A 14521-nucleotide genomic window follows, 5' to 3' on the forward strand; every position below is an offset into this window, starting at 1 on the left:
ACACTATGATTTCTATTACTAAGCTAATACAACAGCCACAGAGTAGTAACATATCTTACTTATTATCACATTGTATGAACAACAGCAGTTCTAATAATTGCCCAAAGTAGGAGCTGCCAGCAATGCTTATCCAGTTGAGTGATATCTGTACTTCCCCTGGGGATCAGCAAGCTTAATTTGTTGAGGTCAGCTGGTGCATTAACACAAGAAGCGATTGGCAGTGACCACACACTGTTATTGTATAAACTCCCATTAACTTACACGGTTCATTTATACTACCTGTAGCTGCTCTAGTGTAAAACGCAGGTGACCGCTTACTTGGAACCAGCAGAGACATGCAGCTGAAGCTTCTCACTGGGTATGAACACATAGAAAGCAGTGACCGGTGTAACTTCTTAATATGTGATGGGTTTTACTGGCACCACAGTATTACGGAAAGTTAATCCCTTTAGATCTCGGGCAAAGTGGTACCGTAAAATTGCTGATCAACTCCCCTGCAATTCAGTGGGTGTCCCGTAATTTTCAAGTGATAACAAAAGATAAATAATTATGGGGAAAAGAGAGGGAGCTGGTGGTTTGCTAATTACCATCTAAGTTCGGTTGGAGATGAATTCATCTAAAGTACTGGTTTTAGCAATTTGAAAAAAGAAAAAGCACCTGGGTTTTTCGTTTATTACAAAATTCAGTTTTCTTGATAAAAATCTAGATCTCTTAGGCTCTCATCAAAACAGTTCCATGATATAGGTTTGAATTTCACAATTAATTTGTTTGGTTTAATAGATCTGGTCCAACGGGTTATTTTTCACATTAAATTCATAAATAGCTTTGAAACGATCGTCTGAATTAAGATTTTTCATGATTTGGGTTTGGATTTTATAATTCATTTGTTTGGTTTAATAGATCTGATGGTTTTTTTCACATTAAATTCACAATAGCTTCGAAACGATCGTCTGGGTGCTGGTATCCTCTGAAAATTAAATAACAGTAGTCTTCTCTACTAGAGAAGCGTTATTTATTTGAAGTAATGCAATAGCAGCTATCTCGTTGTGAAGGCAACCACAATATGAGATACAATTAAAACGATGCCTTTTACACTACATACGTAGTTCAAATTTATGGGTTAACTATGGTGTATTTACACCGATATTATATAACAAATATTAATAAAAACAGTGTGATATAAATATCAACTCCGTTATGTACTTCTATGTAGCTCATATCATATATAAAGACTTCACTACATTAACTTTTTTTTTTTTTAACACAGTTTTGAAAGCAGGTTGTCTCAATAAATGTTTGTATCCGTTGCTTTTTCATTAGGAATGTGAATATCATAATGAATTAATCAAAATTATAGGCTGAATTGAATAGCCAATTAGAGAGAAGTGATTTAATTAATACACGGAGTAATAGCCAGCATCAAATATGGGTGGGCAATTTTTGTCCGAGGAATGAGTAGAGAAATTATAAAATTCAAATGTGATAGCTAACAGCAGATTATTTTTAGCTAACATTCAGTTTTAATTTTATAATTTCTCTACCCCTTTCTCGGACCAAAATTGCCCACCCATATTTCATGCTGGCTATTTAATTATTTTTGCTTTACAGCTCCCTTCTTTCTCAATTCCGCCTATACTTTTGCTTAATTCATTATTTCATTACGATATTCACATTCTTTCTCACTTCTTCAACATCTCCAATTTCTGCTATCCTTCTCCTTATTAGTTTTGGCGTTTTGTGTAATTTATACGCATCCAGCTTCACACTTCTCAACAGATTTATTAATTCTACCACACACACAAAATAGATTATGTATATAACGCACTGCGTACATGAATCAATAAATTGTTATAGAATTAAACATCGTAATGTTTTTTTGTTTTTTTTTATTATTATTATTATTTTGAATTGTAATTGTGAGTTTCTGTTGTAAATTTTTAACATTCTGTTCGAACATGGAAAATAAATGTTTCCGAAATGGGATGAACTATGGAATGATCAGAAAGCTCAGTTCTGAACTTTATATTTATTGTAAATATTTCTATATTTTATTATATTAATATTACAATAAATATCTATTTTAGTACTGTTTCATTAGTTAACGAAAGAAAAGTTTGTTCACTTGCAGAGACAATTTATTGGTAGATTCGATCTTTGGTTATCTGTGTACGTACTTTTTCACGAATGTACATAATTTTAATTTTAAGTTAATAAAGAACCTTATTAATATTAAATAAGATGAAAACAGTAATCTGAAAACTGCTGAAGAAAACGACTGCAACAGTACAACTAATGTTACTAAATGAGAAGAACGCGTGCTCTCTGTCTCCTTCCTAAACGAGTTTTGAAAACCTTTTTCGTTTCAAACATAATTTCGATGTCTTTCTGGGTAGAGATTCAGAAACGGGTACCCCTTTCAAAATGGCAGCGAGGAGAGGAGGGGGAAAGCAATGATTGCCGGGTTGTGACTCAGCTCACTCACTGCGTTCCCACTCCTCTCCTCGCCCGGTGGATTTGAAATGACACGCGGACGGCACTTGGCACAGCAACAAATATGGCGGCTGAAAACAAATGAAGAAAAAGCAATTTTTAAAAAACCAAGAAACAAAAATTTACACGAAATGCAATCACTGATTCTTCTCGCCCGTACATAACTGGACTATTTCGCGAGCATTAACAACGATAATTTTTGTTGCCAGTGAACACATAAATGCTTCTTTTTTTCGCTGATTACGATTGCGTAATCAGCCAATCACAGAGTTAAGTTACTTTATTTTTTAAAAAAAAAATAATTTTTATTATTTTTTTACTTTTTTTTCTGGGGGCTACCGCCCCCGGACCCCCGTCTATGTGGGGACTCCAGCCCCCACACCCCCGGAATTATTCAGCTGAGAACAATACCAATAAACAATACTTCATTTTTTTTAATTTTTCGGTTTAGTATTGAGTTTCGTAACCCAGAAATTTTACAAAACAGAAATGCACGTTTTTCTATTCTATTTTACGTGCATTAACAATGAGAAAGGCTGAAAAGGTAATTTTAGGGTAAATAGAATGAAGAAAAGCAACGCCAAATCAACATTTGAAAAAAAACATAAATGCACGTTTTTCTAGGCTACTTTACGAGCATTAAAAATGAGAAAGACTGAAAACACGAAAAATAAAACATAATTTGAGGGGAAATTTTACAAAAGAGAAATGCACGTTTTTCTATGCTATTTTACGAGCATTAACAATGAGAAAGGCTGAAAAATAAAAGGTACTTTTAGGGGTAATTTTACGAAGCAAACAAAAATGCACGTTTTTCTATGCTATTTCTATGAAAAACAATCAGATTGAACTGAGACAAAGAAAAACCACTCAACCCATAGGTCGGGTGTCCTCGTTCAATCCTCGGTTTGAACGAGGATTGAATACACTAAGCTCACAGCTTTTGAAAATTCCATAGTTAAATTGCTGCTGCCGGAATGTTTCCTTCGCCACATATACTCTTCGAGGTAGGAGTTGAACTAATCATTTACTTTGCTGTGACAAAGAAGGTTTCACGGCAGCAAGCAACAGGCACCCGCACAAATCAAGAACTGACCAAAATGTGATTACGCAATCGTAATCAGCCAATCACAGAGTTAAGTTACTCTTTTTTTTTTTTTTTAAAATTAATTTTTATTATTTTTTTTACTTTTTTTTCTGGGGGCTACCGCCCACAGACCCCCGAAGTGCGGCACAAGGTGCCTCGTGTTTCCAGTGCCGTTAGGTACGTGGCACGCAGTGCGTGTTCTCCCGTGCCGGCTGCATCCGTCTCTTAAGGAGATCACGTGACGATAGGCGGAGTCAACACCCGTCAATCACGGCTGTATCGCTAGCAGTCTGAAAGGGGTACCCGTTTCTGAATCTCTGCCTCTTTCTGTATTGAAAAGTATTGTGAAAGCACGCAGTGAGCTGAAAAGTACAGAGTCGTTGCAAGCGTGATACACGAAACAAATTTAAAAATGCACGCAAGTGTGTCTTGGCATAAAAAACATGACCGAAAGAATTGCAACGGAATTTTTGAAAAACGAAAAGATCTTCCTTCGTGTCTTCAATGTGTATTGCATCTACTAACTAGAAATCGAGGAAATTCACCTATTGGAAGCCACACTGGAAACGAGAAAACTGGAGTAAAACTGATAAAGAGTGCAATGTGGATTTGATTGAAAGAAAAAGAAAAAAAAAAAAAAAACATGCAATTGTTTTTAGGGACTATCGGTACAGTTTCATTCCATGTTGTGCCTACTAGGGATCGCCTCGTGCTGCTGTGAGTTGTCTTCATATAATTGTATGTTGTTTTGGTTTTTTTTTGCCGTTCAACCCCAATGGAGAAAGTGACAGCGAGAATGTTGTACGTTTTAGAAAGGAACGGATGCAAGGCTGCGATTGATTGGTGTATGAATGTTAAATTAATTGCATCAGAGTACAAGTTTCCAGTGTGATATGATGAGCTTCTTCGAGCGCAATGTTTGCACGAATGGATTTGTATGGGTCTGCAGAAAGAAAGGGCCCAATCCTCATCATATTAAAAGGTCTGTGCGCAAAGGGTCGTGGTTCTCAGAGAGTCATTTAACAATAATCCAGGTGCTCCTTCTCGCTTATTTTTGGGTCGGGAAGGTGCCCGTGGAATTTGTTATCAATGAGATGGGTGTGAGTTCCGCCACCGTGTGACTGGAGACATTTTTGTCGCGAGGTGTGTGTTGATGTACGTGTGAAAGAAAGTTGAATGATTGGTGGTGTGTGTGTGTGTGATTGTAGAAATACATGAAAGCATGTTTGGAAAGGGTGCACCATAAATTAAATCTTTACGGTTTTAGGTAAAGATTTAGTTTATCACCCGTCAATCACTACCGTGCCGTCGAGTGTAGAGAGGGTGCACCAGCTACTAAATCTTAAGCCAAAACTCTACACATAAATGCGCAATACATCCAACTTGAACAACATCCATCTTCGAACTGAGAATAGAAAAAGCTGATGAAATCCAATGAAATGTTAAAAGCGCCCAATATAGTTTGAACCGATCTGACGTTAGAAGCGCTATTAATTTTTGAGGAATCCTCCTCAACGATTCATGTTGAGGGAAATCGACCATAATCTGCCACGCTGGTCCAGTGTCGGTTAGCAGATTGACCGTATTTAGCACTCAGGTGGTTTGAGTAGACCCTCAAACAGCTTCTGCTACTGCACTCCCTCGCTTACCACACGGCCGTCCATAAAAATTTCTAAATACTGTATATAATATATATATAATAATGAATTTGAACACGAATAGAACGTGATAATATGGATTTTCAGTTCCTCGAAGGTTTGAAACTTCCAAAATGACACATCTGTCAGAGAAAATAATTATAAAAAAATACGGTTCGACTTCTTCATAACACTTCACATGAACACGTGTGAAATTCAATATTTTATTCCATTAAATTATAAATTTCTTACCGTTTATATCCATGGACAGCAATGTGACATCATTTTATCCGGCAAATCGCAAAACTATTCCAGAAAAATATTCACTGATTAATTTCCAGAAAGGCCATTACTCAGGCAGCAGAATTGATTAACACCACTTGTGAACTGCATGCTTTCTGGAGAAACTGAACCGCTTTGTCTACTGTGGCTCTCTCCCCAACTTCGTTCTTTTCTGGTATTGGTGGATGTCACGTGACTTTGTACAATTAAGAAAGCCCGAAGGCAAACTGCCCTACTTTGCAGACTGAGTGGTGAAGTCCAGCGGTAATATCAGAAAGTGGGAAAGGGAGAATTTGGAGTTTCGTCCGATTAAGAGATTTCTAGAAATTAGAGCATGTATTTTGTGTTGGTCAATTGGCAGGTGACATTTCAATATAAAGTGTCAGTCAATGGGCAGGTGATATTTCAATATAAAGTATCGGTCGGCCTTTGTGGCTCTGGAAAGAACGGGGAGGTTAATCCCCTTAAGGTAAACACCTCGAAAGGAAAGGGGGAACTGCCTATCGTTCTGAAATTGACGACAAAATTTCGGACCCACCTTCCCGGAATTTAGGAGGTATTCACTGATTTTCAGGTAAAACATTATCAAGAGCACGGCCGTATAAAGGGCGATTGCCCAAGGCCCGAATATTAAAATATCAGAAAGGATGTATTCTAGGGTTACGAATTAGTAATCAGATTATTATAATAAATAATCAGAATTATCGGTTGGCGCCCGGATTGGAGCTTTCCCTCAAGACTCCAGATAGTTTTGCATGGCAGTGATCAAGCGAGTTGGATTTATAGGGGGAGAGGGAGAGGGTAATGAAGTTGCTATTTAACGTCTCTTTTCAAATACAACTATCACAGGACTCGAAATTAACCTTTCATTGAAATGAATACAATAACCTGGCTAAGATTTAGTACTCGGTGCACCCTCTCTATACTCGCCGACACGGCAGTGATTGACGGGTGCTGACTCCGCCCAGTGTCACGTGTTCTCCTGAACATACGGAAACATCTGGCACGCGTGCCACGCCGTGCGTGTCACCCGTGTTATGAATTTCGCTGTTAGAAGTGTCACGTGGTGTTAATACTTGATTAGCATATTATTTAATTTTATCGATGCGTAATTATAAAGCAAAAAAAGAAAAGTTGTTTGATTTTGGAAAAGGCTGAATAATACGTATATTATTCGTCCTGAATAATACATCCCCACAGAAACGGGGGGGTCTGGGGGGCAGAGCCCCCAGAAAAAAAAAAAAAAAAAACCCTCAATTTGCGTATTCGATTGTTAGTGACTTACTCTTTGGTTTCCCATGGTTGAGATGGGTGTCTGTTGTATTGGGTGATTTTTTTTTTTCCTGCGAAATATTAGTTCGAAAATGTTGGGTTGTTTTGAAAATATAATTCAATTGATGAGGTGAGTGGTTTTCTGTCGTTTTAGCATTTCTGTTGGGCATCAGCAATTTTCAGTGTTGCCCATGGTGTTAATTTTTTTTCCAGTGTTGCACGTGGTGTTAATTTTTTTTTTTTAGATTTTAGATCAGTGATTATTAGAGTGCTTGTGATTAATTTTTTGATTTTATCATTTCTGTTGACGGGCATCAGCAATTTTCAGTGTTGCACGTGGTGTTAATTTTTGTTACAAATAATACTAATTACTTGTTTTTTACAATACTAATTACTTGTTTTTTCCGGCCAGAAAGGCAGGGGATTGGGATCCCCGTCTAGTAATGTACGGGCGAGAAGAATCAAGGGTTGCACGTGGTGCGAATTTTTTTTAAACAAACAAAAAAAAGAAAACTTGTTTGGTGTTGGAAAAGGCTGAATAATACGTATATCGGGGGTGTGGGGGCAGAAGCCCCCACAGAAACGGGGGTCTGGGGGCAGAGCCCCCAGAAAAAAAAAAATAATAATGATCCCCCTATTTGCGCTAAAAATAATTGCCCTAAAATTATAGCTTAGATTGTAAGCTATAGCTTGGAAAAACGTGCATTTTTGTTTGTTTTATTTTTAATAATTGTTCATTTGTCGTTCCTTTTCTTTCGCGAAAATTACCTTTCCCCCTTTTTTTTTTTTCTTTTCGGTTGTATCCGACTTATTCAAATGTCACGTGATATTTTGTGATCCACGAAAACCGTATTTTTGTAACTTGAACTTTTGAAATTATTGGATTTATCCTGTTTTCAGCGGCCGTATTTGTTGCTGTGCCACCCGCGTGTCACCTAGTACCGTTTGCCGAGGAGAATAGCGGGAACGCAGTGAGTGGGCGGAGTCACAATCCGTCAATCACTGCTTTCCCCCCTCTTCTCCTCGCCGCCATTTTGAAGGGTGCACCGAGTATTAAATCTTTACCCAATAACCTAATTAAAAGGGAATCAGGCAACCCTTGACTGCTGGTGAACGCTTTTAATTTTAGCAATAAAACCAGGTTGAACAGTGCGCCGTAAGATTTCCTCAGTAAGTCGGCATCAGAATATCAAGAATGAAATGAAAACTATAGTCACAATAGTAATAATGATAATAATAATTAATAAACAAATTAATAGAGAAATTGTAAATTTAACCACAAGAAAATCCAAAGCGAATATGAGCATTAGTAGTCGCAAATTCTGCAAAAAAAACAAACATTCAGCATCGGCCAAGAAAAAAAAAATTAAAAAAAAATTCACTTATCCATTTAAAGCAAACGTTTGTCCAGTTCTTCCATGAATTTATTTCAGCTGTCAAATTTCCCAACGACAATGGAAGTTTGTTCCAGGAATCACCACTCGCTAGCTAAGGGAAAATTTCAGCACATCTATTCTACAACTGACTTTCCTGAATTTGAATTTATGACTGTCAATTGCGTAATCAAAACAAGAAGAACAATCCCGTCAGCATCGAGCTTTGTGAAACTACTCAAGATCTCATACACATCAATAAGATCAACTGGCAGGTGCCTAGTCTTCAGACTCTGTAGTTTACAGAACAGAAGCCTTTCTTGCTAAGAGAATCCCTTTGTTCTCCTCACCAATCTCCTTGCTCTTCTCTGTTCTCGTTCCAGCAGCTTTACTTCTTTCCTAAAATGAAGCCTCCAGACCGGTATGCCGTACTCAAAGAGAGGCCTGACCATTGTCTTATACAAAGGGATGATTACCTACTTTTCCCTGCTAGCAAAATTCCTGTTTATCATTCAGAAGGTCTCATGGGTTGCTCTGGCAACCAGTGTGCACTGCACAGAAAACATCATAACTGACTGAACAATTACCTCCAATTCTTTTTCATTATCCACTAGTGCTGGTGGAGAACGAAACATCCTCTACAAAGTAGTTTACTGTCATTAACCCCCTGCCAACCTTTGTATCATCTGCACTCTTTGACGTTAAGCATGGTATACCTTCATCAGTATCATTACTAAATATAGGAAACAAGAATGGACCCAACGCCGAAACCTGCAGGTGTACGGTAATAACTTTAGTTCACGAAGAGCAGTGTCCATTGATTACCACTCTCTGCCTTCTCCCATTCAAACATTCCTTTTGTCCAGTGCAGCACCTTGCCCGTAATACCACACTATACCAATTTGAACAGCAGTCTTTAATGTGCAAAAGTATCAAACCCTTTCCTGAATTCCAAGTGTAACAGTAAACTCTCCCTAATTCGGGTTAATTGGGGAGTTATCATCCGATTAAGCGATAATCTGAATCAGTGAAGCAAAAGATGCCCTAAAAGACAAAGCAACTTGGAACACAAATAAATGATGAAAATTTAATAATATATAGGAAGTGCTGATGAAAATAAATAAAACAAATATCACTGTAAAGCCATTATTTAAAAATTGTAAAAAGACAATCCATCGATAGATTAATAAATGTCTTGTGTTTTTATACATTTGCCTCTAAAGCTGAGTCAAGGAAAAGGAAAGTGCACAAATGGGAAACGTTTTGAACTTTTGCCATCTGATTTTTTTCCCTATCATATTAACAAAGGAATAGACTCATTCTCAGTAAATAATTTTAATTTTTATATTTTTGTAATTAATTTTATGAAAATTACAATTTTAAGGGAAGAAGAGTTATTTTTAAGGAGAGATTTTTTTGCTTTTGTAAAAGTGTACGTTGTCCCAGAATACCCGTTTTCTATACTACCACAAACTCTTTTATTACTCAAAAAATATTGGTTTCTGTTACCATTTCATTACAATTTTCAAGCACTTGCACCTCGAATCAGATTCCACTATTGTTCTGAAGGAATCTAGCTTTAAACTTCACCATTCTTAAATCAGAATAATTGTAGGCTTCTGTATCGGGGCTGGTAGAGGATTGTAATGGCAAATTGGCCTTTATCTCAGTTATTGCCAGTTGGCTTTGTGAAAAATTAAATGGAAAGGGTAAATCGTGTAAAATCTACATCCAAACTGGTTCCTCAATCCGTTTGGATACAATTCTTGAACAATGTATAGCTACACAGTGGATAATTTGGAAAGAATCCATTCTAATCCGCTTAATAATGAAGCACTGCATAATGAAGGCAGTCCGCTAAGAGAGAAATTGAATTAATTACAGGTAACAAAACCTGCGAACGAAATGAGTGAACTTAGTCTGTGCCAAGAGATCATAATCTATACCTTCAGCCATTTCATTGGTGGATACAAGTCAGTTTGCATATGTAGAGTCATTAGAATCACGCTATACTCACTGTACATTGGTGCAGAAAAATGTAAATCCAGACTTTCTAGACCAAATCTCCATTTTTGCATTATTTCACAGCCCAGTCCTGTCGAATGAAGGAACACTCCAATCGAATCATTAGTAATCGAGTAATAGAGTTTAGTAATCGAGAGAAAGAGTTAGTAATCGAATTATTAGTAGTTACACAACTAATTAATATCGATTAAGGAAAGTAGAAATAATCATTTGATTATTTCGACTTCGATTTATCATCAGAATTGGGAGATTCATTCATATGATGTGAAGTTAAGCGAAAGAAATGGTTGGTTATGACCATTACTAATAGACACACGACTAACCCGTGGAATAGTTCAGTTTGCAATGGATTAGGCAAATAAAGATTCATTCCAATGCAATGGATCCATATTTGCCTAAAATGAAATTTTCTGCTGTTTGCTGCAGACTACTCTCTATTCTGACACACAATCCACTTTAAATTCCAACGATTTCGTTATTCAATACCAGCTTTGTGCCGCATTTATCCCTTTTAGAGCTGCATTCTCCTATAGACTTCCTCTAACCTGTATTCTTTGATTTTGTTGCTTTAGACAAACCAATGATTTCCTTTGTTTTCTCAATTATGACTCTTGCTTAACGTGCTCCAACTTTCAACGTGCTCACCTTTCTGAAAATCCTGAAAATCAACTGTTTTACCGACGATGGGATTCACTACGCACAAATGGATGGACATATGTTCATGTGTTTTTGAAAGGGGTGGGTCCACGAACGCTGTTCAACTCGGCCTCCTGTCTTTGTGAAACACAATACTATTGTCAGTGGGTCAAGTGCGCGATTTATAATTCTTTGTGTACAATGTGCGTTGTGTTGTTGCATTCTTCTGGCCACTTGGCTTCCCTAGAAGCAGCAATCACTTGGTAAGCTGCTTTAGTACTTCAACTGTTAAAATAAACAACGTTCAGATCCCTTATGTAGCCGAAAATAAACACTCGGGAATTAATATTGATCACAGGCTATCATTTTTACCCCATGTAAAAAAAATTGGAAGATAAGAAAAGGCGTTTTATGGCGAATGTAATAAGACTGACAAGGTCTGATTAGGGTGTAAAGCCAAAAATCCTGGCTTACATAAGGCTGTATTTCTGCCTATTGTGTTCTATGTGGCCGTAGTGTGGTTTTTGAGAGTTACCCATGTTAAAGTTAGAGCCAAGTTGCTGTCCTTTGCAAAGAGCGATGCTATTAGCCACACATTGTTGCTGTCGCACTACCGCGACGAAAGTTCTACAAGTACTGTCGGTGATGATTCCACTAGAATTATATACAGCATATAAAGGTATGCTCTATCATCTCAAGAAAGGAGTATCTATCAAAATTATGCACATTGAGAGTAATCGTATTATGGTTTAAATCATTAAAAGTTTAATGAGTTTGGCAGGCCAGATGACTGGAAAGTGAGACTGAAAAACTACACATAATTTAATTGGAAATGCTATGTTTGCATAAGGCAAAAAGAGGATGGCATGGGGCTATCCTTCAATGACTACCTCCTTCATTATAACTGGGTCATGAATCCCTACATTCAAAACATTTCAACTTTGGATTGGTGGACAGTCCATTCTGCTTCTGTGGAGAAAGAGAAGATTATCGACACGTGCTGTTTTATTGTCCAGCTTATCACGAAGAAAGGGTTGATTTATTTAGGTCCTTCCCGAGTGTCAATGAAAACAATGCTTTTGGTTTTGTTGAGACTCAAATTTTGGTGTCTCAACAAAAATTGGAAATTTTTGTTGAGACACAAAAAACTGCCTTAGATGACATAAATTATAGCAATGTTTCCGGTTGTTACTGGGGCCGAGTAGATGTATTTCACTTTAAAATCTCGTCATTTATCAAACCTTGGTTTTCCAATAAATGTGCTAAGGCTGTTCAAGAGAAGAATGTTGCATATCGTAAATGGCTTGTTTCTAATTCTTCAGTTTCATTTTCTGCCTACATCAAAGCTCGCAACAATTGTAAAGCAGTTATTAATCAGTCCAAACTAGAGTTTGAACAGGCTAAGATTAGAAAACTTGCTTCTTGCCCTAATGGTAGCCGAGCATTCTGGTCTCTTGCCAAAGCTATTGGCCGCAATTTTTGGCCATCTCTGCTCCCAACTCTGTCCAAACCAGATGGTTCTATTGTCACTTTAGTGAAGGATAAAGCTTATCTGCTGCATCCCATCTTTCTTCCAGCTCATGTATTAATGATCTTGGTAAAACACCTCCCACCATTCCCAACACGCTCCATTCAATGCCTCCTGTGGTCTTCCGTCAAAAGGATATCAGAAGGATTTGATGAATCTTGATGCTAAGAAAGCTCCAGTCCTGATGGTATTTCTCCACTTGTTCTCAAAACCTGTGCTCCTGAACTTACTCCTATTCTTTGCCGCCTTTTTTCACTTTCTTATTCCAAAGATGTTTTTCCTTCTGCTTGGAAATTTGTTCATATCCAGCCACTTCCTAAAAAGGGTGAGAAATCCCTCGCATCCAATTATCGTCCCATTGCAATTAGTTCTATTCTTTCTAAAGTAATGGAGAAATCAATTAACCGCCAACTCTTAAACTACCTAGAAACCTTCCGTCTGATCAACGATCGCCAATATGGATTCCGCCAATGTGGATCCACTGGTGATTTTCTGGCTTATGTTACCCATTTTTGGACTAATTCAATGGAAAGGTTCGGTGAAACACAAGTAGTTGCTCTTGACATTTCAAAGGCTTTTGATCGTGTTTGGCATAAAGGTCTTCTAAACAAGCTTCCATCTTATGGTATGCCAACTGTTTTTAGTAATTGGTTATCCAGTTTTCTCTCTGATCGCTCACTGAGGGTGATGGCAGATGGCTCTCTGTCTTCTAACTTCTCCACTAATTCCGGTGTCCCCCAAGGTTCAGTTCTTTCCCCCACTCTTTTCCTCTATTATATTAATGGCCTTCTTCCATTGACCGGAAATCCTATCCATAGTTTTGCCGATGATAGCACATTGCATTCCACTTTCCATTTTGAGAAACCTTGTCCTGCGCAATCAGATTCAACTTCTCGAAAATCTGCTACCAATTCCTTAAATGGCAATCTTCGGGTAATTCTCCAGTGGGGCAAAGACAACTTAGTTGATTTCAACCCTTCTAAAACTCAGTCTTGTCTTATATTTCGCAAAAAGGACTCTTCTGCTCCTATGCTTATCTTTAGTGACACTCCGATTTCTAGGCAAAATGATATATCTCTTTTGGGGATTACCCTGACTTCTGATCTCTCTTGGAACAAGCACATTACAAATATTTCTTCCTCTGCATCTAAAAAAATTGGTTTTCTCTTTCGCTCTCGGCGTTACTTTTCCTCCAAACAGCTGCTCACTCTGTATAAATCGCAAATCCGCCCTGCCATGGAATATTGTTCCCACATCTGGGGTGGTGACCCCAAAACCTCTCTCAGGCTTCTTGATTCCATTCAGAAGAGGGCAGTTAGGTTAATTAATGATTCATCTCTAACAGAGTCTCTGCACTCGCTTTCTCATAGACGTACTGTTTCTGCTGCATGCCTCGTCTACAGATAGTTCCATGGGCACTGTTCTTCTGAATTGGCTTCTATAATTCTCCCTCTCTCTTTCAAAACAGTCCAAACACCTGCCGCCACCAGACAACATCCATTTACTCTCCAACTTCAAACCCACAGAATCAACTTTTCATCTTCTTCATTTATTCATTCAACTGCCGTTTTCTGGAACAACCTTCCTTCATACGTATTTCCTGAAAATTACAATCTACAGACTCTACATTCAAGTCCAATGTCAACAAATATCTTCGTTCGTCTTCTCAACCTCCAACCCAACCACGGTACTTGGTGCTTTAGGTTCTGATACCTCTCGTGTTTGGGGTTCGCATAAAAAAAAAAAAAAAAAAAAATTCTTTTTACCAGCATCTACTTGCTGAACTGGTTGATTCTAAACCTTTGTAAGAATCAGTTAATATTTGCTGAATTATACGGTGGTTTTAATTTTCTCAATTTTAAAGTATATATTTACTTAATCCCGACAGCGGGCAAAGGTTGCAGCGAAGCATACAGAATATCTGATAGATAAAATAAATTTTCTGTTTATACTCCGGCACGACAAACAAGTCAGTGGAGTTTACAATAAATCTTCAATACAAATATTTACCGTATTTAGTAGTCACGGACTTGAACCTCTGTTCACTCAAGGAACGCGTGCGAAGCTTTCTCGCTCCTGACCACTTGGCTACGGCAGGCCTAGTATTTCTTGTTCTTACCATGTGACAACTTATATTTGCATACCACCCGTTTAATAACCTGTTGACGCCATTCGAAGAAATTTTTAGTTT

The sequence above is a fragment of the Mastigoproctus giganteus genome, chromosome 10 (assembly GCF_048544385.1).
Source record: "Mastigoproctus giganteus isolate SK-2022 chromosome 10, ASM4854438v1, whole genome shotgun sequence".
NCBI lineage: Eukaryota > Metazoa > Arthropoda > Arachnida > Uropygi > Thelyphonidae > Mastigoproctus > Mastigoproctus giganteus.